Here is a 25,583-nt window from a genome sequence, read left to right on the forward strand (position 1 = left end):
CAGGCTGTGGGGGACATCATTCATTCACTCACCAAATATTCCTCCGGAGCCTGAGCTCGGCTTTGTGGCAGATTTAACAGTAAGTTCCAGAAAGGAGCTTCCTAATGCCAGAAGCTTCAGAAGCAAACAAAACAAGGGTAGTATTTTTAATCATAAATCAACATGACTGGCTCACACAGAAATTGCATTAAGCCAACATGTCTATTTGAACACAGTGATGTTCTCTCACACGTCTTGCTGCGTATTTTAATTCCTGCGTAGGGAGTTCATGCTGATTCTCCAACAGACCTAATAGGTCCTGCTCTCTCTGTTTCTAATTGTCTTTAACTGTCTGCATTTCTTGATTGACCCCGGGGGTGGGCTATTGCACGCGCAAAGGGTTAAATACCAGGGTCTGGAAGAAAGACTTTAAAGGGGCCCGAGGAGGGGGGCAGGGAGGATGGGGAAAACAGGAGGATTCAGCTTTGGGAATCTTATTTTCCTGCGGTTTCCAGGGGAATTTTACTCTAAAGAGGCAAATTCTCATGTCTCCCCCTGACCGTTCCCGGCTCACTGGCGCATTTTCTGTGCAGAAAGGTGACATTCAAAGGCTTCGGCTGAGCTGGCTTTGATAACAGGCTCGGGCTCCTCCTGGCTCCCACCCTCCCCGGCCTCCCGTCCCTGGCCCCGCCGGCCTGATTAATCAGAACCCTGCCAAGCCCACTGAGGAGGGCTCCCTGGCTAATCTAATCTCCGTCCCCACGCGGGACAGACACCCCCGCTCGGCCAATGAGACGCGATTGTGCAAGCTCGGCCGGCCGGTGGAAAATTCCATGCGCCGGCGGCCGCGGCGGCCCCTGGCGGTGTCGCGCGCTCCGCATTCCGCCGCGGTCCCGGGGCCGGTCCCCGAGCCGGTCCCCGAGCCGATCCCCGAGCCGGCCCGCGGGTCCCCTGGCCGGTCCCGAAGCCGGTGCTCTCGGCTTCCAGGCGCTTTTTCCGAGTCACCGTTCGAGAAGCTGGTTTTGTTTTGTTGTTGTTGTTGTTGTTGTTTTACGCAAGAAAAGCTGGTGATGCCTGTATCTTGGGGGGCGGGGGGGGGAGATGTAACTAAGGTCCCGCGCGCACGCGCGCCTGCTTGTGCGCGTGTGTGTGTGTGTGTGTGTGTGTGTGAGAGAGAGAGAGAGAGAGAGAGAGAGAGAAACACACACAGAACGCACCGTCCTCAGCCCCCCCTTGCCCAAGCCAGCTGTAAGTCCGGTCTGGAATTGTCCCCCAGGTTCCTCCGTTGGGCTTTGCAGCTGAGTACGTGTAGGGAGAATGAATGAATCGGGCATCTTTCTAGATCTATTCATCCAAGGACTGCGGAGACCTCTTAGAAGTGGCCGGTGGGTCCTAGAGAGCAAAAGATTGGGAGTTAGCAAAGGTGGATTAGGAAGGTGAGGAGGGAGATGGAGAGCAGTCCAAACCCCGTGCAATGGATCAGTGCCATAATCCAGAGACGCGCAGAAATGTCCAGGGCCACGAAGAAGGGACATTTTGCTCAGTCGGCCAGTGCGGAGGAGGGGGTGGGGGTGCAGATCGCAGATAGGAGAGGAGCGAGCCAGACGAGAAGGGGGAGGCGCTGGGGAGCCTGTGTTCCAGCCCTGGAGGGAGGCGGCTGCGTTTCCATGAAGCTGGGCTGTGTTAGAGATTCCTATCTTTCTTAACTCCAGGTGAATTATTGCAAGAAATCCACGTTATTCAGGGGGATCCGGGCCTGTGCCTGCTCCTTGCAATGTGAAAGAACCTAGGGAACAGAGTCCAAAAATGAGAAGGCAACCTTGCCCCAGAGCTGGTTCTGCCCGCAGGCAATCACAAAGGCTTCTTCGTGAAGTGGGAGGGAGGAGGGGGACGATGGGCCAGGAGCTATCTGGGAGGAAGAAAGGAGAAGGAAAAGGGAAAATACAGGTTTTTCTTTTTAAAGGAGACTATGAATCTTCGGGAAGCACCATGATACAGAAAGAAGGGGCCATCCCCATTCCAAAAGCCTGAAGTGGCTGAACCAAGCCAAGCCCAGGGAGACAGAAAAGCCGGATGCTCCAATTTTGCTGCGGACCCTCTAAAGGTCCTGGAAAATCTACCTTTTCTGTGTCTTAGTTTTCACCTCTGCAAAATCAGGATTATAACAGTTCCTGAAACTAAAATGAAATGAAATGGTATGAAACTGCTTGTAAGGAAATATATGGAAGTATTTTTGCCCACGTATGCAAACAATATATAAACTGCATCTTCTCAGTAGGTTAACTGACAAAGAGTCATGGCTGAATTAATGCATTGGTGCATAGATTAATGTTTTCAGCACATATTAACTGAGCACCTAATATGTTCCAGACATTCTTGTATGCCTGGCGAGACAGCAGTGAACAAAAACAGCAATCTCTGCTCTTGGGAAACATGTTGTTGTGGGAAACACAGGACATAAAACAGATAGAGCTATAGAATATTCGAGGTGATGATCAGTGGCTAGCAGGAAAGGGGAATAGGGACTTGGAAGGTAGGGGGATGATTTTCTTTTCTTCTTCTTTCTTTTTTGAGAAAGAGTGCGAACGTGCACATTGGGGGGAGGGCTGGGAGGAGCACAGGGAGAGGGAGAGAGAATCTTAAGCAGACACCCCCTCTGAGCTCAGAGTCCCGTGGCTGGGCTCTCTCTTGTGACCCTGCGATGATGACCCGACCCAAAATCCAGAGTCAGATGCTTAACCCACTGAGCCACACAGGCACCCCAGGGAGGGATTAGTGAATAGGGTGAATAGGGAAGGGCTCATTGAAAAGGCCATCTTTGAGCAGAGACCCAAGAGGTGAGGGGCTGAGCCCTATGGATTTCTGGGGAAAGAACCTTCCAGGGGTGGGGGTGGGGGAGCCGGCCAGTACAATGGACCTGAGGTGGGACTGTGGCCCTCCCAGCTGGAGGAAACCGAAGGCAGGCGCTGTCCCTGGAGGGGGAGTGGGTGATGGGGACGAGGTGAGCCTTGGGACAGCCAGCGGACAGCGGTGCTGAAGACTCCCCCTTGGGGCTTCGCTGACTGTACTGTAACTCCATCACTAGCTTGGAGACTGGTGGGCAACCAGTGAGCATTCACTGGAAGCCTCCCTGTGCGTTCGAGCCTGTGCAGGGAGGCGGAGCTCCAGCTAACACTTGCTGAATTGTGCAGATGGGCCCTGAAGGGGCGAAGAGACCAGGAGCTTTGGGAAGAAACCCCAGAGGTAGCCCGGGACTGCGGGGGCTCATAGCAGGTGCTTGTGAACCAAGGGCGTGCCTGACGTTGACAAGCAGGGAGAGCCCTGTGGCTCTTGGGTTGGGGTGGCTGGCAGCTGCTGGCAGCCACCCCGAGGCGGACAGGCTGGCCTTGCCAGACCACCACTGGGGCTACTGCGGGTGGCCTCTGGCCACATGGTGATAAAAGGTCTCATGAAGAAGGAAATGACCACGTCAATTGCTGAATGGAATGTTTCCCCTGGAGAAATCGCATAAGCAGTCAGGTGTCTGGGCCTCAGCCTCACTCCCTCACTGGGCCAGTCCACCAGGGTCCTGGGGTCAGCGCCGGCAGGAAAGTGGCTTCCTCTAACAGGCCAGCCTCCTTTCCACGTTGCTGAGTCTCCTTTGCTCTTGTAACCCTGTCTGAGGCATCTCGCCAGGCAAGGAGGGTGATCAGGGATAGAGAAGTTGGCAGAAGCTCATTCAGAAAACGGCACAATGCCGTGCCACTCATTGCCTTTTGCAGAGTTGGCCGGCTGGCCCAGGGCTGGCTCTTAGCAACGCTAGAATGCAGCAGTGGTCCGCCCTTAGAAGCCCCCAGGCACCTCCTCGTCACGTGGGGGCCAAGTCTCCATTCTGAAATCTTGGGACTCCTCACCGCAGTCTCCCAGCCCCGGGCTTCCAGCTCGAGAAGCACCCTTGACCTCCCTGGACAGGCCTGAGCACGTCCTAAACCCTTCCGGGCCTCAGCTAGACCCACCCAGGCTCTGTGAAACCACAACAGCCACATGCTTGTCCCTCAGCTCAGCCCCGTGGGAGCCAGGTTGCTCTGGGGACAAGGGAGGGAGGCAGAGGGAGCATTGTTCTGCGCTTCCTTCTCCTAGCCAAATAGTTATTGATTTCACGGTGTGAGTAAGTACTAGGGCATATGATTCAAAAAACCAACCGTTATAAAACATTACCTAGTGCAGGGGCACCTGGGTGGCTCAGTGGGTTAAGGCCTCTGCTTTCGGCTCAGGTCATGATCCCAGTGTCCTGGGATCGAGTCCCGCATCGGGCTCTCTGCTGGGCAGGGAGCCTGCTTCCTCCTCTCTCTCTGCCTGCCTCTCTGCATACTTGTGATCTCTGTCAAATGAATAAATAAAATCTTAAAAAAAAAAAAATTACCTAGTGCAAAACACCTTTTCTCATCAGCTCATTTTTCATCCCTCCCCTCAAAAAGTAGCCACTGTTATTAATTTATTTATCTCTAGATAAATATTCCTTCCTTCCTTCCTTCCTTCCTTCCTTCCTTCCTTCCTTCCTTCCTTCTCTCTCTCTCTCTCTCTCCCTTCTTCCCCTACTCACTTCCGCCCTTCCTTTCTTTATTGCCCATACAAGCAAATTGACTATATATTCTTCTCCCACGTCCTACTCCTACTTGCTGTTCTGTACCTTGTTCTTTTCAGTTAACTGTGTCTCGGAGATCTTCCCATCATGGTACATAAAGCATGTCATGTTTCTCCTTCACTGATGCTTACTATGCAAAAGTTGCCTGAACAGTCTCCTGCATAAGGACATTTAAGTTGTTCGCAATCTTTTGCTTTCAAACACAGCTGCCATGGATAACTTTGCAACTCACGTAGTGTGTGATTATGTGTATGCAGAAGGTCAATTCCTAGAAGTAAAATGGCTGAGGCAAAGGTAAATGCATCTCTAATGTGGACAGATGTTGCCAAATTGCCCTCTGCAGGGGCTATGCCAAAGTCTGTTCCTGGTAACCGCCGGAGGAGAGAGCGCGCCTGTGTCTCCAGAGCTCCCCAACCAAATTTGTTTTCAAGCTTTTGGATTTTTGCCATTTCTGATAAGTTATTTTTAAATCAGTATGGTTTTAGGATGTAGAGTTCTTGTTATGATTGACATACAGCCCATTTTCATATGTTTAGGAACCAAGCGTATTTCCTGCAAACTGTTCATATCCGTGTCCATTTTCCTCTTGGTTTTTTGGTCTTTGACTTATGCGTGTGCAGCAGCTCTGTGGGGGAAGCAAAGGCCCTGTGGTATGAGTGACGCATATGTCTCACTTTGTCATTTACTTATTGACTTTGCTTAGGATGGTTTTTTGTTTGTTTTGTTTTGTTCTGTTTTAGAAGGTGCCACAGCATGGAGCCCAACACAGGGCTTGAACTCAAGACCTCGAGACCAAGACCTGAGCAAAGAACAAGAGCCGGGCGCCTAACCCACTGAGCCACCCAGGTGCCCCTGCTTTGGGCGGTTTCCAAAATTTGTTTGCTTTCTTTCATGAGGAAGGTTCTGATTTTCATGTAGTTGAGATTATCAACCATTTGTTTCGTGGCTTCTAGATTTTGAGTCATAGTTAGCAAGCTTTCTTCATATCCCATTTTTTTTTATGTTTTAAATTTTCATATTTAAGGTTTATGCAGATGGAATTTATTCTACCATAGATGCAAAGTCTATATACAAAATATTTGTTATCAGAACACCTGGGTGGCTCAGTTGGTTGAGTGTCTGACTTAAACTCGGGTCATGATCTTAGGCTCTTGGAATTGAGCCCCACATCAGGCTCCCTGATAGCAGGGAGGCTGCTTGTCCCCCTCACTCTCCTTCTGTGCCCCCCGATTCATTCTCTCTCTCTCTCAAATGAATAAAAATTTCAAAATATTTGTTAGTAAAAACACTTATCAGCTGGTCCATCTTTCCCCTATGTATTTGAGATGTTACCTTTATCTTAAAATTTCTGTATGTATTTTGATGTTTTTCAGGCTTTTCAATTCTGTGCCATATGTCAGTCTGATTAGTCATATTCTACAATTACAATGTTTTAATTATTGAAGATTTTATGTGCATTTAAATACATGATATAGCTCTTCCTCATTTATTTTCTTTATCGAAATTGCTTGGGTTATTCTTGTTTATTTATCCATGTGAAAGTTAAAATCACCTTGAATAGATAAAAATTTCTTTTTATATTTTTATTGCAATAATATTTACAAATTAACACTTGTAAGTTGAGGGATATTGACATAAGGCAGTCTCCTTGTCTAAGGACATGGTATGTCTTTTAATCTACTCAGGTCTTGTACTTTCTCTCTCTCTCTCTTTTTAAGATTTTATTTATTTATTTGTCAGAGGGAAAGAGAGCAGAAGGAAGGGAGTAGCAGGCAGAGGGAGAAGCAGGCTCCCTGCTGAGCAAGGAGCTCGATGTGGGACTTGATCCCAGGACACTGGGATCATGACCTGAGCCGAAGGCAGATGCTTAACCAACTCAACCACACAGGTGCCCCAATCTCTTCCTCTCTCTCTTGCTCTCTCTCTCTCTTTTTTTTTTTTTTTTTTTGGTTCACTTATGAACGTTTGAAAAATTATGTAGGCCTTGCTTAACAGTATCCTGTTAAGTTTACTTTTAGTTATTTTACCTTTTTTATTGTAAATGATGTATTTTTTTATATATTTTATTACCTAACTGATTTGCTTGTATAAACAAAAACTATTGATTTCTGTAGATTAATTTTACATAGCCTCCCATCCGACCATATTCTCTTATTGATTGTAGTGGTTTCCATTCATTTCTCTTAGGATTTCAAGGAATAAAACAAATCCCCTGCAAATAGTGGTAGCTTTACCTCTTTTTGCTTGATTTGTATACTTTCAATTGTGTTCTTTTTTCTAGTTGTGTTGGCTAGTACCTCTAGTACAAAATTAAATAATAGTGTGATAGTGAGCAAACACTTGTCTTATTCCTGACTTAAAGGGAAAAGCTTCTAGTATTTCTTGATTGTGTTTTTAGTTTTGAGTATCAGATATATACTTAAAAGGTATCTATTTATTCCCATGTTGTTGCCTGTGGAAAATAAAGAATGAATTGTCAAATTTTGTCAAATTTTATTTGAACATGTATGAAGGTGACTACCTAATTTTCTCCTTAGAATTAAGTGCATTTCCTAATACTGAATCATCTTTGCATTCTCGAATAAGCCACGTTTGGTCCTGGTGTGCATTATTATCTTCACTTGCTGATAAACCCTGTTTGGTAGTATATTGGTTAACATTTTGTTGATAGGAAAAGTGCACAAAACTTAGGCATATAAGTAAAGGAGTCTATGCATGTGCTTATGTGTGTGGGAATAAATGTACATAAGCAATATTTGCATAAGAATCTGCACATGAAGGTATGAAAGCTAATGGAATAGAAAAATACATGATTAATCCTTCAAAAAGGCAAAAGAATGAGGAACAAAGGAATAGAACAGATGGAACAAATAAAAAACAAATAGCAACATGGTAGGATTTCATGCAGCTATATTGGTAATTAGTTGAAATGTAAATGTAAAATGCTCCAAATAGAAGAATAAAGCAGTCAGACTAAATTTAAAAAGTTGATACCCAGGCATAGACTGTTTACGGTGAGCACAAATCAAATATAAGGGCCAGGTTAAGGATGAAAGTAGAGGGTAACAAAGTTATACAACACAGTACTAGCAAAAAGAAATTTGGCTGAGTTAATGACAGACTAACTGTACTTTAAGGCAAGAAGTGTTACTAGAGTGAAAAGGATGTGTTTCCTTCTGATAAAAGGGTCAATTCAACAAGAAAACCCAAGAATCTGACCTTTTTATGTCCTTGATAATATGATTTCAAAATAAAAATGAACAGAATTAAAGAAATAAATCAACAACCAGAGCTGAGAATTAATCATATTTTTTCTACTCTATTTTCACATCTATTAGCTTTTTTAAATTTATGTTTTTATTTATTCACTTACGTACTCTCTATGCCCAATGCGAAGCTTCAGCTCACAACCCCCAAGATCAAGAGACAGATGCTCTTCCAACTGAGCCAGCCAGGCACCCCATGGTCCATTAGCTTTTTAATTATACTTCTTAGGGGGGTGATTGCCCTAAAGATTTCATTATGCATCTCTGACTTATTATCTTTGACCTTAAATCGGTATTTTTTTTATGAGAGGGAGGTAGGGGCAGAGGGAGGGGCAAAGAGGGGCCCAGCATGGAGCCCTTTGTGGGGCTCGATCTCATGACCCTGAGGTCTTGACCTGAGACGAAATTGAGAGTCAGACGCTGAAAAGACTGAGCCACTCAAGGGCCCTTGAACGGGTACTTTTATCTATTAATTAATAAAGCAATAATCTTACAACAGTTTAAGCCCATTTACTTCATCCCACACTTAGGGGTATTGTTGTATAATTTTACCTCCTACATATGTTGTAAAGCTCACAAGACATTCTTTTTATTATTCTGGTTTCAAATCAGAAACTATTCTTTTCTCTTTTCCCATGTATTTATTGTTTCCATTGTTCTTTGTTCCTTTCTGAAGTTCTGTGCTTCCATCTGGGAACATTTTTCCTTTACTCAAAAAGAAATGTCCTTTAGTATTTCAAGTAGTGCTTTTCCACAGGGGATGAAGTATTTCCGGGTTTGTTTGTTTCTTTGATGCCTGAAAAATTTTGATTTTGCCTTTATCTGAAGGACTTTTGCTAGTTATAGAATCCTACTTTGATATTTTGTTTTCTTTCAGTGCTTTAAATTTATCATTCCATTCATTGTCTTGTGGGTTTTCACAGTTTCTGTTGAAAAAGTCAATCATCAGTTTTACTGTTGCTTCGTTGAAGGTCATGTACATTTTTTGTTTCTGGATGCCTTTAAGATTTTCTCTGTGTCATTGATCTTCATTGCTTTACTTAGATATGTCTAGATGCATTTTTCTTTTTATTTATCTTCCTTGGGGTTCACTGGGACTCTGGATCAATGAGTTGACATCTTTCATCAATATTATAAAATTCGTGGCCATTGTCTCTTCAAACTTGGCTTCTGCCCTTGTTTCTTTCCTCGCTTGACTCCAATTATACACATATTAGACCTTTAGACTATGTCTCATGTATCAGTTATGCTCTATTCTCTGTGCTTTATATTGGATTTCTGTGTTGATCTATTTTTGAGTTTACCAGTCCTGTCTTCTGCTGTATACAGCCTTCTTTTAAAACCAAGTTCTTAATTTCAGCTATTATATTTTCATTTGTAGAATGCCCACCTGATTATCTTCATGGATTCCATTTATTTCCTTTAACACATTTATCATGTTATTTTAGAAGCATAGAGGCTGCAGATGGTATCTTCACCAGTGAGAGTTGCCTTTTCCTTCTCATAGGTGAATAACTTAAAAAGCAGATTGCTGTAGTCTGATCAGGGACTGAGCTGAGTTGGGGCTGGTTTCCAGTTTAGTAAGATGCATTCTGCCTCTGGTTTGCCCTGAAAGTCCTGTCTTTTGGAGGCTTGAGCTAAGCAACCACTCCAAGCACATTAAAATTTGGCATATGTCTTGAGGGAAAGACTGATCACATGTCTGGCAGGACTTTCCACTCAATAGGACTGTTTCCTAAGAACCTACAAGACTGCAGAATATTTCTCTCTGCCTTTCTAGCCCAGTCCCAGCCTTTTGGACTCACCCTTCCCCTACCACCCGCAGCCCTGCCCCAAACTTAGCAAATGTCTCAGGAAAATTAGCCTTGTGTTTTGGACTCTTTTTTTTTTTTTTTAATTTAAAGAATTTACATATGTATTTGAGAGAGATAGGGAGAGCATGAGGCAGAGATGGGCAGAGGGAGAGGGGGAGGGACAAGCATACTCCTGGCTGACACAGGCACAGTCCCAGGACCCTGAGATCATGACCTGAGCTGAAGTCAGATGCTTAACCGACTGAGCTACCCAGGCATCCCTGGACTCTTTTTTTTTTTTTTTTCCTTAAAGATTTATTTATTTATTTGAGAGAGAGAGAGAGCACACTGGGAGAGGCAGAGGGAGAGAGAGAATCTCAGGCAGACTCCCTGCCAAGTGCAGAGCCAGACTTGGGGCTTGATCCTAGTACCTCAAGATCATGACCTGAGCTGAAATCAAGAGTTGGATACCCAACCAACTGAGCCACCCAGGCACCCCATGTTTTGGATTCTTTTAATTTCCAATCCATTGCATTAACCCAAAGTTCTGCTGCTTTCTCTTTCCGTGTAATGTGTTAGAGCCAAGCTGACATCAGCCCACAACCAGCTGGTGAGTATCAGCTCGTGTACGATGAAATCTTACTTCTCCAGAATTTTCTGTTTATCTAGTCCCTGTTTTCGTGGTCCTCAACTGTCTTGAAAATACGGTTATTTCAAACTTACTCAGTTGTTGTTACTATCTTACAGAGAATGTCGATCTTTCTGACCTATTGTATTCAACCTAGAATCCCAAATACCCTGTTTGTCAGTATTTTATGTAGTGCTTTTTGTTGTCATTGTTGGTTTCTTGTTTTAGTATCCATAAGTGAAAGTAATGTATGAGGGTTGGGTTTCCTTTTTCTTCTTTTGGTGGGGGGAGTTGTTGTTTGTGGGGTTTTTTGTTTGTTTTTGTTTTTGTTTTTGGTGAGCACTCCTTGTCAGGTTTTGGTATTATGCTTATTGCATGAAGAGCATTTAAAAACATTTCTCTGAAAAATTCTGTAGCATAGTTTAAATACCACTGGAATTACTCCTCTGTAACAGAAAATCACCTTGGTCTGGAGCTTTTATTGCAGAGTGGCAGGGAGAAACTGTGGGACAAATTTCTTTGCTCCTGTGCAGCTATTAGTTTATTTGATTTTCCATCTTTTCTGGAGTCAGTTTTAACAATTTTTTTCTTTCACAGCACTGTCAAACATAAATATAATATAAGTCACACATACAATTTAAAGTTTTCTGGTAACCACACTTAAAAAGTGAAAAAAGCTGGTAGAGTTATTTTAAATAATATTATATTAACCAAACATATCTCAAATATTATCATTGTCAGTATTCAACACATGATCAATTGAAATTACTAGTGAAATGTTCATTTTTTTGCTTCATAACTCTTCAAAATCCAGTGTGTGTTTTATACTTAAAACACCGGGCTAAGACTGGCCACGTTTTCAGTGCTCAGTTTCCATGTGTGGCTAGTTGCTGCTGTATTGGAGACTTCAGCTCTAAACACTGTCCTTTTCAACCATGTTTTCAAATGTATTTGAAAAATTATTTTTATGATGCTGGACAAACTACTTTTAGATGATTTGTTTAATTTCCATGGTTTTTCCAGTTATTGGATCCATTTAATCTTCTTTTATATATTTGCCCTTTCTTCCTTCCTCGATTTCATTAGCCATAAATTTGTATATTTTATTATTTTGTTCTTCAAAAAAAAACCCCAACTTTTGAATTAACTAGTTCCATAGTCTTCTATTTCATAATCATTATATTTTATTTAATTTTTATTAATTTATTCCTTTAGCTATCCTATCCTTCAGTCTATTTGATGATTTTTCTAACATATTTATTATGTTATTTCCTTCACTTATTTTTAATTTTTCTGTTTGTTAATAAAACTATATAAGGCATATGCATTTTCATTCTGTGCTGCTTTTGCTCTACTGCTGTAAGCGCTCACAGTCATATCTTCCTTATTACCCTCTTGTTCTGTGCTATCAGTTTGTATTTTTTCCTTTGACTCCACAGTTGTTTGAAAGAGTGTTTAAAATTTTCCAGCAAGTAAGGGCTTTTTGTCTTCAGATTTTTGACGTTAATTTCTACATTGTTATTAAAGAATGTTTTCTGTTCTGGTTTTTTTTGGGGGGGGGGGGAATTTTGAGGTTTGTTCTGTGGCCACTTGAAAAGGAGATGTTCTCTAGTTCTCTTATTTATTATGTGATTAAGTTCTCTGTTAGCCTTGTTAATTTTTTTTCCCACTCGCCTTGTAAAGCTTTGAAGATGGATTTTTCTCTTTGTCTTTGGTATTCTGTAGTTTCACTAGGATGCTTGTAAGTATGGGTTTATTTTAATGATCATTCTCAGATTTTGGTGTACTTCTTTAACTGAGGGTTCATATCTTACTCTGATATTGAAGATCTGCCCTCATGTCTTTGAAAATTGCTCAATCCTTTCTTTTCTGTCTTGGGATTTCTCTTAGTTGTAAGTTGATTTTTCCCATTCAAGTGTTCACCTTTCTCAGTTTCTCTCTCACCTTTTCCATCTCTTTAATTTTTGAGGCATGCTGGGTAATTTCCTCTGATCTTTTGGTTCACTGATACTCTCCTCATCTGTGGTAGAAACACTACATCAACTCTAGTTTCCCATTGGAAGTTTATATGTTTTCTGTCTCAAATTTCTATTGGGTCCATTGGGCCTATCCCCATTCTATTTCCATTCAAGGCCTATGGCTTATGTTTCTTCTTTTATATGTCTAAATACATTAGGTATCTCTTTTATATTGCCCTATTAGCTTTGGTTCTTTTTTTTTTCTTCTTCAAGATTTTATTTATTTATTTGAGAGAGAGGGAGTGAGAGAGAGCATGAGAGGGAAGAAGGTCAGAGGGAGAAGCAGACTCTCTATGGACCTGGGAGCCTGAAGCGGGACATGATCCTGGGACTCCGGGATCATGACGTGAGCTGAAGGCAGTCGCTTAACCGACTGAGCCACACAGGCACCCCATCTTTGCTTCTTGATATTCACTATTCCCCAGCTGCGGCATCTGTGATTTTCCCTCATGGCAATTCATGCCTCATGCACTTTACTATTTCTGTTTATCTTTAGTGTGGCTCATATTTTCATGGTGAGTCCCAGTTGCCTGAGTTTGAGGACCACCTCTACAGGGCAGCTTTGATTTTTTTTTTTTTTTTTCCACCAGGACCCTTATGGATTTCTTTAGTATGGAGCTATCTTTGACATTGATGTTGTGGCTTGGGACCACTGTGCAGGGCAGATAGTGTGAATTTATATTCATCAACAGTGCCAGCCTGGGTGTCTGATTTCTAGTATTTTTCTCTTTCTTCCCCAAAGTCTGAGTAGATGATGGGTGTCCTTGCCACTTCTCAGACTGGTGGGTAGAATATTTCTAATCCTCGGTTCTCATTTCCCGTCAGGAGCAGCACTCTGCAAACCCTAGCCCCATGTTTTAGATCAGCTCCTCTTCTACATGAACATGGAGTCTGCACCTTTCAACTGGTATCAAGTCCTGGTTTCCAGAAGTTTCTCATCTTGACTTCCCCCTATCACTTCAACTTTTCTTGCCTCAAAGCCTGACTATGAATAAATCTTTTTCTTGTTAAGTTTCATCTGGAGACTTTTATCCACTTAAAGCGGGAGGGAGGGGTTTACCAAGATAGTGACCCAAATTCCACAAATAAAATTTGAAGAAAAAAATTTGTTGTTACCATAAGGCAAAGACAACTCTATGGTGGAATAAAATTCAGAACGTTCTTGAATTTTTAAGATAGACTGCACACTAAAGAAATGTTGCTGGAGGCAGAGATTTGGGCCAATTTCCTTCATCCCTTGAGGTTACGTGTTTGTTCTGTTTTGTCATCAGGGGTACTTCTGTGGAAAAGTCTGAGAAACATTGCCCTGAGATGACCTTGACTGCTGAAATGGAAATCACTCTGTGGGCAAGTCCCTGACACGTAAATGAACACCCAAGGTGAAGAGCACTCACCCAGCTCAGTGGTCCACATCCACTGTTTTGCCTAGGCCTGCTGTAAAATATCAGGAAGCAGATCTTTAAAAAATATTATTGGGCTCCTGGGTGGCTCAGTTGGTTAAGCGACTGCCTTCAGCTCAGGTCATGATCCTGGAGTCTGGGGATTGAGTCCCTCATTGGGCTCCCTGCTCAGAAGGGAGTCTGCTTCTCCCTCTGACCTTCTTCCTTCTCATGCTCTCTCTCTCTCCCAAATAATTAAATAAAATCTTAAAATATATATTTTTAAAAATTATTTATTATTATTTTTAAAGATTTTATTTATCTATTTTACAGAAAGAGAGACTGTGAGAGAGGGAACAAAACCTGGGGGAGTGGGAGGGGGGAAACAGGCCTCCCGCTGAGCAGGGAGCCTGATGCAGGGCTCCATTCCAGGACCCTGGGCTCATGACCTGTGCTTAAGGCAGACGTTTAACAACTGAGCCACTCAGTCGCCCCTTTAAAAATTATTACTACCCATGACAAAAAGTTATAACATTACAAAACACTACAAAGTGGAAAGAAAAGGAGCCCCAACCAGAACCCCCTCCCTTTCCCTCTGATTCCCAAAAGATCACACTGCTTACAGCTTCTCATGGACATTTCTAGAAATGTTATGTGCACATGGATTTTTTTTTCCATTTAGCATAAATAGGATCCTAGCATACTTGCTCTGTAGATTTAGTTTCTTTTTTGTTTTTTTTGGGGGGGAGTTGTTTTGTTTTTACTTATTGCTACCTTTTGAGTGTGTTTTCCTATGAGCACATGTAGCTGTGCCTCATGTTTTCCCATAGGGATTTCCCATACAATCATAATCCTCTCTCCATAGACAGTGAGTCTACATCCCATATTTTTTGCTATTTCCAACAACAATTCAGGGCGTGTACTTATGCAGACGTCTTTCTGTAAGTGTGTGAGCAAAACCTAGAAGGGAAATGTGCATCTAAGCCTTTGATGGATAGGGTTGGACAGCCCTCCCATAGTGCAGCAGGTGTTTGAACTGTCACTTAATGGTGGGAGAACTGCCTGGTAATCAGGACTTTAAGGAGCCTCCAGATCTGTACCCTCTGCTTAGCATCCCCAAAGAGTGGAGGGATGTTGCCCCCAGTTGAGGACAAAAATCTGGTTATTGATACCAAAATCAGATGCTTCTTATTTTTTGAAGAATGTGGTTGCTTGAGTGCCTTTTGGGATTCCCAAAATGGAGAGCAGACATGGGGCAAAAGCCAGAAGGGCAGAATTGAGGACAGTGGATGAAGAGTTCTTATCACTGAACTCCTCAACTATTTGGATAAGTAATACATTTCACTATTTTAAGAAAGTGGTATTAGGATGCTTGGGTGTCTCAGTCGGTTAAGCGTCTGCCTTTGGCTCAGGTCATGATCCCAGGGTCTTGGGATTGAGTCTCAACATCAGGCTCCTTGCTCAGCGGGGAGCCTGCTTCTCCTTCCCCCTCTGGCACTCGCCTGCTTGTGACCTAGTGCTCTCTCTCTCTCTGACAAATAAGTAAATAAAATCTCCTTTAAAAAAGTGGAAAATGTAAAAACACACAAAAGAGTTAATGAAACTACTAATATGTGGGCAATTAAATAATGCTATTTGTTTGAATAATTATTTAATCTATTAAATAATTAAGTAAGACTACTTTGTTGGGGGGTAGTTGGCACATGAAGTAGGGAATGAAAACAATTCTAGCACAGAGACAAACTGGATCTGGGGCCATGGCCCTTCGTTCTTGGAAACCAGTTGCTAAACATTTTTAAATTTCTTCTGTGTGTACTGTATATGTATGAAGTTTGAATGTAAAGAGAATGAAAAGTTGTTTTGTGCAAATGGTTACCAGAATTGACACTGGCCTTGATGATCTGTAACTTTCTCTTTTAATTCTGATGAATTGTTATTTTTTTGCATTGTTTTTTGGTGACTGCAGAGTACAGAAGGGATGTGCCATCATCCATTTAGTTAATCCAAATACCAGTAGAGTTCTGGTAATTTGACATTTTGACATCGCAATGTCAAAAGTAGCACAGAGTGAATATTCATGAGTGTGCAGGACTGGCTTGCACACTCCTTTGCTTATTTCCTCAGGATACGTTTTTGAATGTGGAATCACTGGTTCAGAGGTTACGTATGTGTTTAAGTCTTTTTGCTCTATTTTGCCAAACTGACCTCTAGAAAGATTGCATGAATTTGTATCACTCCTAGCAGGACATAATAACAGCAGTGCCACTGTGTGGTATTTCTTGGCCATTTTATGAAGAAAGAAACAAACAGGACAAAAAAAAAAAAAAAGAAAGAAAAGAAAAGAAACAAATGCATCTCATTTTTAAACTTTTTTATTACTGGTGAGTGTTAGCATTTTTATATGTTGTAAATTTTATATCTTTTACGTAGGTGTTCACTTAGATAAATTGGTCTGTAAGAGTTCATAATACAATAAGGATAATCAAACCTTTCTCGTGTGTGTTGCACATATCCTCCATTTTCCCGGGGGGGAATTTCTTGATCATTTTCTGAAAGAGATTTGACACAGAGTCAGGTCTGTCTCCTCCCTCTCCATCCTGTGAGCTGGCTACAGGTTGGTTAGCAGCTGTCTTTCTGCAGAGGATCCGGAAGCCCAGAGTCTGAGAAATGCTAGTGGGGTGCTGGGGACAAGGGTTTGGCAGCCAGGTCAGGTCATGGTCAACCGTCATTCCATAGAATCACAAGGTCATGGGGGCTCTGGGTAAGGATTGCTTTACCAAGGTCTGTGTTGTTTGTTGAGTGTCTTACTGTGATCCCCCTCGAATCAAGTGATGGAGGCTGCCCTGAACGCCCCGGGATGTGGAGCCTGTTGTTTCCACATTCCAAGCCGGCCGCCGTGATCTTGAGCCTCCTTCTTTGTCCTTGGTGGGTGCAGGGTCAGCGGGCTGTCTTTTCATGGTTTGTCAAATGCTTCCCTGGACCTAAATGTCACTCTGGGCACTGGGACCTTGGATGTTGTCCTCATTCAAAACCCATTCATCTGTAGTCAGCGGTCCTTGAGCGGCATGGAATGCAAAGGCAGCTGTTTTCTTGGTGGGGGTCATTATTAGAATGCCTAGAATTCCTGCAGCCGTCTTGATACCAGACAGAGAATGAAGCCCACACCAAAAGCCGAGAGAGGAAAAGAACTGGGTCCTTGTTGACATTCTCGAACCACTTATTCAACTGGCCCTGAGGCTCCCTACAGGGAATATTTATGATATAAAATAATACATTCCCATATTGATTATGCCGGTTCCAGTCAGGGTTTCTGTTATTTGCGGCCAGAACCTCCCAGTGGATGGAGGAGTTATAATGCCAAAACCCCATAAAGCCCACAGCTTCTTAGCACATCCCAGGAGCAGTATCTGGAAATGCACAGCAGTGTTGTTCATTTGCAACATTTCCTTTACCCCCACCTCTGGTGAGCCAGTGCTCCTACTTCTGCTAGGGTTCTCTCCTCCGTCCTCCTGGCTCCCACTCTTCTGGGAAAGTCCGGAAGACCCTTCTAACCCAGACCTGTCTCCCCTTCAGGCTCCTGTTTGTGAGGAAGGATGAATGAATCACTGCTTACTAGTCAGGCTCAGCTCACTACCGGGGGGGGGGGGCGGCTCACTATCGGGGATAGCTCATTACTGGAGGGGAGACTCATTGGTGGGAGGGATGGCTGACTAGTTGGGGGACTACTCAGTTGTGGGGGAGCGACTCATGACTGGGGGGGAATGGCTCCCTGGTTGGGAGGCCCCTCAGTAGTGGGGGAGTGACTCATTAGTTGGGGGGATGGCTCCCTAGTTGGCGGGGGTGGGGAGTGGCTCACTAGTGGGAGGGGCAGTTCACTAGTGGAGGGGCAACGAAGATTTCCAGCTGGAGAAGATTGAGAGAAGAGCAGTCCCATTGAGTGTATTCGGTTGGGAACAGCAATGATATGGTTCTCCAGGACTCAGTCTTTTTCCTTCTCTATGCCTTGTCATCCTTGGAAACGGCCTCATCCTCCAGCTGGTTTCAAGATGGCAGCATCAACCTGAGAACTACCCCCCCCAGGTGAGGGAGATTTTTCCTGGGGCTTTCTCTCGGTGGAGAGGACTCTCCCTTTCCTGCTTCACTGTACCCCCAGCTGCAGGTCCTGTTCATGTCTCACTGGCCGTCAGTGTGTTGCAGAGTCATACTGAAGGAATCGCTGGCTACTGAGAACGGAGGGCCCCTTTCCGATTCGGCCCTGCCCCGGGGCTCCCCAGCTACGTGGGAGTGGGGCGGATGCCTGAACAGGATGGGCCTTCTCTGCAGAGAGAGGAAGGGAATAATAGATCCTGAGACAGTCCAGGGTGCCATCTATAAATATGATTTGCAGAGTTTCACCATGTTCCAGAACTCCATCTATGATATTTGTAACACCCACCTCACCCCATGAGGTTGTAGCATTACCTCATTGTACAGAGGCGTAGACGGTGCTTGAAGGTTAAGATCTTTCTTCGAGATTATTAAACAACCCTTTTCCTACAATACTGTGGTAAGAGAGTTTGCAAGTGGGGAGCTGAGGGATGTAATTTCCCAGGTGGTGAGTGGCCTTCAGCCAAGTGCAAGGCGATGCCCTCCCACCTTCCTGTCAGGCCAGGAGACCCCCAGGAGCAGGCGCCCCCCTGAATGCTCCTTGCCCCGAACTGTTGAAAACCATCATCAGCCGAGGCAGGCCTGTTCCTAATAATGGGAAGGCTTGCCAGGTACAGGGCAGAATTACCCTGGGGAGCAAGTCAGGCACAAACCTTTCTGATTGACATGTCTTTCCACCCACACTCCGGCCCACTTAGGGCCACCCAACAAATGATGCCCTGGGGCCTTGGCATGCAATTAAAAGTGAAGAAATGCTTAATCAAATCATGCCACTTGAAGTGAGTTGGGCTGGAAGGAAAATGCTGCGGAGCGCTGGCCACAGTGGAAATTTCCAGGCCCAAGCAGACACCAAATACTCCCAGGTTGTTTTGAAATAGATACCGTTGTGTTCTGTCAAGTTCTGAGATCCGTTTGCAAATATTTAAAAACCTTTCCATTAACAAGGATTGCTTTAGGAGATCACACGCAGACGTATATGCACGCATCCACACACACCTCACTCCCCCCAGCACCCAGGCTTCTAGTACATGTAGCATGGGGGAAGCAGAGCCCCACAGCAGGCCCCGCAGGGCACCCCAAGTGTCTCTTCATGCCGGCTGAAACCCATGAGTCCTCTCTATCATCCGCTGAGACAGCTCCGTTTTTAAAAAAGTTTATTTATATTTTCCCCCCTCAAAAATGTCATGACTAACTTTCCATTCATTATCAAAATATTCTTTTGCCACTAATTTCCCTTCTTGGTTAAAATAAACAAAGAAGCAAACCCTGTTGGCACTGCATCTTAGGATGCACTCGGCTGTAAACAAGAGAAACTTTTCTTAACGGATCTCGAAGAGCCCTCCCGTGAGAATTCCCTCTGTTTATCAGCTTCGTGTGGCACGGAGGGCAAGCAGCTATTATGAAGTTCAGGGGCAAGGGGAGGCTGTCGAGAACATGCCGGGTCCCGGCGTCTCATCCTTCAAGGTGATGCTCCAGTTTCTCAGGCTAGGTGCCCCCTCCCCGCCATGTCCTGGCCAAGGACACAGAATCTTGGGACCTGGACCTTGGGGCTGACTACTGTAGAATTCCAGGTGGCCCTCTTACCTCTCTGCCCCTCACCTTCCTTACACATAAAATGAAGCTGTAGGATCTTATGATCCCTAAGCCCCCTCTAGCACTGAAATTTTAGGATTCTGATTTAGCAATGTCTACATGGCAAAAAGCCGGGGGAGATTCTTGACAACAACAACAACAACAACAACAACAACAACAAAATCTTGGTTTTTAGGATCCGGAACATGCAGTGAAGGATCCCATGTGAAATCAAAACACATCATTTTCGGAAGGTAGGACACAAGAGAAGTAGGTCAGAAAACTAACTCACCCAAGGCTTCCTTTCCAACAACACAGCAGAAAGCCTGCCCCAATGCCCCAAACTATATCCTACAAAGGGAGGAAAAGAAACGGGGTGCAGAGCACCTCTTCTTAATTGCACTGAGCCAGGGGAGAGTTCTCAGCCCTTTAGCCTCACTTCTATTCCGTGACCTAATCTGAATGACTCTCTACCTGCAGGTGTGTCCGAGAAAAGTGTTGAGGGGTCTGAGCTTGGGGATGACTCTCTTGACAACAGAGAAGGGAAGAGGTCTGGGGAAGGGACTCACCTTAAAGTAAATCAAGGCAGGCCATTGAGTCCTTCTGTGATAGATGTGGCTATTGGTAGATGAATATCTACTGCTAGATGAGCATCTACTGCTCAGTGAGCATCTACTGCTCAGCATCCTTTAGGAGGACCTCTGGAGTGGTGTCCTGGACTTGTTCTACATGGAAAGGATATTGGGGAGAAAGGACCATTGTTAGAAAAGGTGTGACTTTTTAAGATTGCCAAAAGGAGATGGCATGGTCTCTGCCGGGGAATTCCCCTCTTGGGGTGTATGGCATTGACATGGCCAAGCTTTCTGGAGACCCCTGATATAACGTACAGTCCTACAGTGGGGTTAGGTCCTGCAAGCCACAGCAGTGAACGTGAACGGCCCTGGAGCATCTGGAAATGGGAAGGGACTTGAGGGAGTGGAAGCTTGGAGGGTGGGAGAGATCGTAGCCATCCCCCTAAATCAGGGCAGCCTGGAGAAATAAAGGTGATGCTGACAAAGCTCTAACAGCCGGGCTTCAGCCCTGGCTTCCGGTCCAGGCCAGGAGATGGACGCTTGTGCCGGTTTCAAGGGAAATGAAAACAAGGCGGATGATACACGGCCGGCCGTCTTCCGTGACTCCAGATTTGTTTAATTTAAAAGACTGTTTTCTATTTTGAGATTATGTCTTCTCCATTTTGGGTATTAAAAATGTCCTTTCTTTTATGAAGCGATGGCAATAGGTGGTATTTTTTTTTAAAATGTCCTTATTTGACAAAATAAAGAATTGGCACAACCAGCTGATGCCTGTGGCCAGTTCTTCCAGTTTTCTCTAAGTATTGGTTTTCCCCTTCTTCCATGCCAAGAGAAATTTAAGGGGGCATGCGACCACCCAGAATAGAGCCTACAGTTCCCAGTTTTCCTTGGAGCTAGGTGTGACCAGCTGTTGAAGTTATGGCTAATGGGATGTTTGCAGAAGTGATGCCTGCAATTTCTGGGTAGTGTCCTTAAAGAAGGGGCCTGTCTGCTCCCTGCTACTTTACCTCTTCCCGAAGGCTGGAACATGGGCATGGAGTTATCTGGGGCCATGCAGATGAATGCAATGCATTTGGAGTGGCAGAGGAACCAGATAGAAGGATCCTGGGTACCCCCAAACCATAGCATTATCATATCAGCCCAGGATGCTTATGTAATGTGAGAGAAATGGACACTTGCATTTCATGTCTCGGCAGATAAAACGGGTCAGCATTTACATGATATTTGCAATGATGAAAATCGACAAGATTATCCAGGAATAGAGAGTAGAGGGAGAAACGAGAGGGCCTAGATTGGAGCCGTAAAGAAGTCCAACATACAGATATATAGAGGAGGAAGAATACCTAACGGAACTGAAGAGGGGCGGCTGGAGAACTAGGAAAGGAAAACGGTGGGGAGTGGCCACTGGGAGAGTGTATTTCAGGCAGGAGAGAGTTCCAGTTCCAGTGGTGGTGAGACCGGTCAAGGAAGAAGACGCCCAACATGGCTCTTCTGTTTCGAATGGAAGTAACTGGTGATCTTATCAAGGACTGTTTCATTGTAGTGGTGGAATGAGAGCCAGGGGAAGGGAGTGAGGAGTAAATGGGAGGTGAGAGAGAGAGACAACATGTTCAGAGAGTGTGGCCAGGAAGGAAAGAGCAAGAGGGCAGGAGCTGGAGGGAAATGAGACTTTCCTCTTCTGTTTTCTTCTCTCCTCTCCTTAATTTCACCTCATCTTTCCTTTTCTTTTTCTCCCTTGTTCTCTTATTAAAAACTGCAGAATCCAGGGCACTTACCTACTCATGGGAAGGATCCAGAACAGAGAAGAATGAAGAAATAGGAAGATAGTTCCTACAATCAGCTCCCGAGAAGATGGGAGGCGAGGGAGGCAGAGAGCATTTGCGAAGGAGCTGGCCCTCCACAGGAGGACAGAGAGTCGGGTGCAAACTCGGGAATGCCTGTTGGGCAATTGGTTCTTTTTCTCGGTGTGACAAGATGCAAGCTGGTCCATGCAGCTGTGGGATTTGCCTCCTGCAGGATTCTGCTAGCCAAGAGCAGGTATGGGGAAGATGGATGCTGACGTTCATCCCAGGTTTGAATTTTAGTAGTTCAGGGATGTGAGGACAGAGGAGGAAGAGACTGTTTAGTGTGTGGAAGGGAGTAAGTAAACGACTAGACCATTGAGTCTAAGCAAGATAGAATAGAAGCCGAAGAGAGTGAAAACAATGGACAAGGAATATCTGGAGGGTTCATTGTCCAAGGGCCCCAGTGGAGTTGAGTAACAGACGTAGGGGGGTTATGGAATTGAGGGAAATGTTAGCATACGGATGGGAGCACTTGGGTTTGAGATTCAGAGATGGAGAAGCCTGGAGTGTCAGTCAAGTCTACATGGGCATGACAGTAGGGGCTGAGGAGGAGGAAGGGGGAGGTCACTGGAGATGGGAGGGCACGAGCACAAGAGGCCAAGATCATGCCTGGGCCAGTTGTAAGGATTCTGAAGCAGCAACCTGAATGGGGGTGGAGAAAGTTGTGAACCATTTGCTAAATATTGGTTGGATGAAGAAATGTATCAAATGAAGTGGAGAAATGACCTAGACTAGGACAAGGAAAAGACCTGAATGACCTTAGCCTCAGTAGAGCAGGTAATTTGCAAAACCAGGAAAGAAATGTTCTGAAGGAAGATGTAAACCCAATTCCTAGCCCCAAGGTCAAGAGCACACGAATAAAGTTTCCATTTGGGAAGCAGATGCAATATCTCTCTCTGGGTCAGCCAGCAGCAGCCAGCTTGGTCACCTTAGCACTCCTAGGAAGCTTTTATAATGCAGATTCTAGGGCCCCACCTAGGCTAATTAAATCTGAATGTTTAGGGAAAATGCCTGCCTCTAGGGCCGGCTTCATAGGCTTCATAGGCGCAAGTCCCACTGGGCCCCCCATTTGGAAGGACCCCAGGCTTAGTTCCATGCAATCTTGAACTTCTTAATAATTTCGGAACAGAGGGCCCTGCAAATTCATTTTACACTGGACCTCACACATTTGGGTAATCAGGCCTGTTTGGGTGGCAGTATCCTTTGCGAAATCTCCCCAAGAGAGGGGCGCCTCCCTGGCTCAGTCGGTAGAGCTTGCGGCTCTTGATATCGGTGTTCTAAGTTTGAACCCCACGTTGGATGCAGAGATTACTTAAAAATAAAGTCTTCCAACAAATCAAAACCACAATGAGATGCCACCTCATTACCAATCAGAATGGCTAAAACTAACAAGTCAGGAAACGACAGATATTGGTGAGAATATGGAGAAAAGGAAACCCTCTTACACTGTTGGTGGGAAAGCAAACTGGTGCAGTCACTCTGGAAAAGAGTATGGAGGTTGCTCAGAAAGTTAAAAGTAGACCTACTCTACAACCCAGCTACTGCAGTACTGGGTATTTATCCAAAGGATACAAACGTGATTCGAAGGGGACACAGGCACCCCAATGTTCATAGCAGGAGTGTCCACAAATGCCAGAATATGGAAAGAGACCAGATGTCCATTGACAGATAAATGGATAAAGAAGAGGTGGTATATATCTTTATCTATCCACCTATATAGATATATGCAGGGACGCCTGGGTGGCTCAGTGCGTTAGGCCCCTGCCTTCAGCTCAGGTCATGATCTCAGGGTCCTGGGATCGAGCCCCACATCAGGCTGTCTGCTCAGCAGGGAGCCTGCTTCCCCCACTCTCTCTCTCTGTCTGCCTCTCTGCCTACTTGTGATCTCTCTCTCTCTCTCTGTCAAATAAATAAAAAAATCTTTACATAGATATATGCATCTATATATCTTTTATACACACACAAACACACACTGAAATATTACTCAGCCATCAAAAAGAATGAGCTCTTGCCATTTGCAATGATGTGGATGGAACTAGATGGTATTATGCTAAGCAAAATATATCAGCCAGAGAAAAACAAATACCATATGACCTCACTGATACGTATAATTTAAGAAACAAAACAGATGAACATAGGAAAGGGAAGGGAACATAAAATGAGATGAAAACAGAGAGGGAGGCGTCCATAAGAGACACTGAACTCTAGGAAACAAACTGAGGGTTGCTGGAGGGGAGGGGCGTAGAGGGCTGGCATAACTGGGGGATGGGCATTAGGGAGGGCACGTGATATAAAGAGCACTGGGTGTTCTATGCAACTGATGAATCACTGAGTTCTGCCCCCGAAACTAATAATACAGTATATGTTAACTAAGTTGAATTTAAATTAAAAAAAAATATATAATTTCCCCCCCCAAAAGAAAGAAAGAAGAAAGGAAGGAAGGAAGGAAGGAATCCCCTCAAAGGATTCTGATGTGCAGCTAGGATTGAGAATCAACAAGTTAAGCCAAGAGCTGGAGGGGCCACACGAAGAAATGGCTGAGGGTATAGGGTGGCAGACTGAGTGGGAGGAAGATGGCAGAGCGTATGAGGGGGAGGGCGCGTGCACAGAGGTTTATGCTTAGTTTATGCTTGGTTTCTTGGAGAAGGATGACTGCTGTAGCCTACCAGCTCTGCTGTGGCTTGAAAGAGAGGCACGCTGGTGGGGTGTGGGGCTGGAGAGCCTTTGCCGTATAGTCTTCCGGGGAGTGCCTGGGCAGCCTCTGTTGGGGGGTGGTGGATAGAAGAGCCTACGTAGGGGTAGGGACAGGTGGGAACAAGCTGAACACATTGCTTGGGCTGAGGCACTGTATGACTGTGCGGGGGGCTGGGGCCGGGGTGGGTGGGAGAGCCTCCAGGGCTCATCAAAGCTGAGAGACTCAAGACGTGGGTCTGGAGGTCCAGGTTTGGGGGCCGCCATCTCCTAGGCAGAATGTGGAGCAAAGCCCGTCTCAAGTTTCGAGCCCTCACAAGGCTCAGGGAACCTTACCAGAGACGCGGCGTGGCCATGAGAATCTTGTTTTCCCCTGGGAGTCTGAGAGGAAGTGAGCAGAGCTATGTAAACCGAGACAGGGCTCTGGGAAGAGGAGGCTCCCCAGAGAAACGCACCACAAACACAGGCGCCACAGGGTCACTTGTCAATGAAATGTTGGTTGTTTTTCCAAACTAGGAGAGATAAGAGGTGGTGAAATCTTCCCTCTGCTTCAGCCGTTTACTATAAATATTTCTTTCAAAATCAACCCAGATGAGGCTGAGCCTGAAGGAGAAACCAGGTACAGGAGCCCTGTTGTCCCGTCTCTGGGAGCTGCTGTGTCCGGGGCTGGCCACAAAAGCACCAGGTGCCTCTGAGGCTGGTGAGACCCCTGAGACCCCTCCGGAAAGGATGCCATCCTAAGGGCAAAGGAGAAGCTGCCCGAGGAAAGTCTCATCCCAAGTCTTGGGCAGTTGGCCATGAAGGCAGCGGACACCACAGTCACTGTCCCAAACTCAAGCATGGCTGGGCAGTAGGAGAGGTTGGCAAAGGTCATCTGACTGGGGACACCTCCAGATTTGCCAGAGCAAATCTCTGCACTTGCTACTTGAGGAACAGCTGAGGCATGAGGCAGCCTCTCACCTGGGTACATTTTTATCCACCTTGGCCTCACAGGGGCCTCGGCCCTCCTGGTCGCTGGCCTCCAGCCTCTTGTGGTCCAGGGGGATCCACTCCAAGAGCAGCTGCGGTTCC

At 45.0% G+C, this 25,583-nt stretch overlaps 1 long non-coding RNA gene across 1 annotated transcript; it reads left to right on the forward strand.

The window, feature by feature from the left end:
- Nucleotides 1-25,583, forward strand: LOC132010328 (uncharacterized). Its single transcript, XR_009402218.1, has 3 exons — nucleotides 1-79; nucleotides 21,737-22,014; nucleotides 25,104-25,583. It is a non-coding gene; the product is annotated as an uncharacterized LOC132010328 (long non-coding RNA).

The sequence above is a fragment of the Mustela nigripes genome, chromosome 2 (genome assembly GCF_022355385.1).
Source record: "Mustela nigripes isolate SB6536 chromosome 2, MUSNIG.SB6536, whole genome shotgun sequence".
In the NCBI taxonomy this organism is placed as follows: domain Eukaryota; kingdom Metazoa; phylum Chordata; class Mammalia; order Carnivora; family Mustelidae; genus Mustela; species Mustela nigripes.